Raw genomic sequence first — 1363 nt, 5'->3', positions numbered from 1 at the left:
ACTTATTCTTTGTAAGCCTAGTACTTACTCTATTGGTCTCTTTTGCCGAACCGCTAAGTTACCGGGATGTAAACACACCAGCATTGGTTGTCAAGTGATGTTGGGGGGACAAACACAGACACAGACATATATATATATATATACAATCATACAAAAATAAGAGGAATGACCAGCAAAAGTGGACTCCCATATGCTAGAAATAGATGCCGAATCATCTAACCACGAAAAATATGTTCTCAGTAAAAATTTAGTGACACAACAGACTGTAAAAGGGCAAGACAAATGAAAAAATACTAAATAAAAAAAAAAAGATTAACCTATGGCATCTATTTCTAGAATATAGGAGTCCACTTTTGCTTGTCATTCCTCTTATTTTTGTATGTAATATAATTTTAATCTTCGGATTTTTTAATATGCTAGACCACTGGTTTTAATTGATTAATATTAATTTCTACCCTTATTAATAAATATATATATACAATCTGTAGAAATACATAAATCCAGAGGAGAAGCACACTTCAAGATGTAGAACAGTTAACATTATAATGGGGGAGGCCAGTTTGTGGGGTTACCCTGGGTTTCTTGCTCATAAGGGGTTTAGCTTCATGGAATATCTTCAGACCAGCAGTGTTTGGGGTCTGAAGATATGCCATAAGGTTAAACTCCTTATGAACGAGAAACCAGCCTCCCCATTCATCATCATCATCAGCTGTGTTTTGTGGTCACTTCCAGTGCCCTCAATACCACAGGATCTGTTTGTCTTGTATTGGTCTCGTCAGCCACATCCACTCCCATGATAAACAATGGGCTGGAGGAGAAGGATGAACATCTTTGTCCGACTCTATCATCACCTTTGATGGGCTGTCATAAGCAGTAAAAGCTCTATAATCCAATGAGTTTGAATCTTCCCACTATTTCAAAATGCACACATAAATATTTTTTTCTTGCCCCTCCCTAATTCTTTTGTCCCTCTGCCTCTACCTCTCTCTCTTCTCTTCCCACGTGACCGGTGTTCGGCCAAGCTTGACCTTTCTTTCTTGGGCAGCCATTATGCATGCCACATCGTTATTCCTCCCTGTGCCTGTGAAATCTTGTATCCCGGCTGTAAGGCCTTATTTCCATATATGCCAGCTTAATTTTATTCGTCCTTAATTGAAAGACATCTGTTGCTATGTCCCGTTATTATTCCTACTGTATTTGTGTAACATTGTTCGTTTTTTTCGTCCTTGTTTTTGTATACATTCGCTGCTTTCTTCCAAGGAATCTAATGCCCTTAGCTTAGTTTTTCTGGCCAGATTGGAGCAATATCGAGAATAACCAGCCGAAATTGCAAGGATAATCTGGATCTCGACTGAAGAAAGAA

The 1363-nt window shown here is 38.4% G+C and overlaps 1 protein-coding gene across 1 annotated transcript in view; it reads right to left on the bottom strand.

The window, feature by feature from the left end:
- The window catches only part of LOC106874616 (thialysine N-epsilon-acetyltransferase), a 16269-nt gene that overhangs the window by 3688 nt on the left and 11218 nt on the right, over nt 1–1363 (bottom strand). The gene's annotated exons all lie outside the window — the stretch shown is intronic.

This window comes from Octopus bimaculoides, chromosome 9 (assembly GCF_001194135.2).
Source record: "Octopus bimaculoides isolate UCB-OBI-ISO-001 chromosome 9, ASM119413v2, whole genome shotgun sequence".
Lineage (NCBI taxonomy): Eukaryota > Metazoa > Mollusca > Cephalopoda > Octopoda > Octopodidae > Octopus > Octopus bimaculoides.
This window is presented reverse-complemented; position numbering and strand designations above follow the sequence as displayed.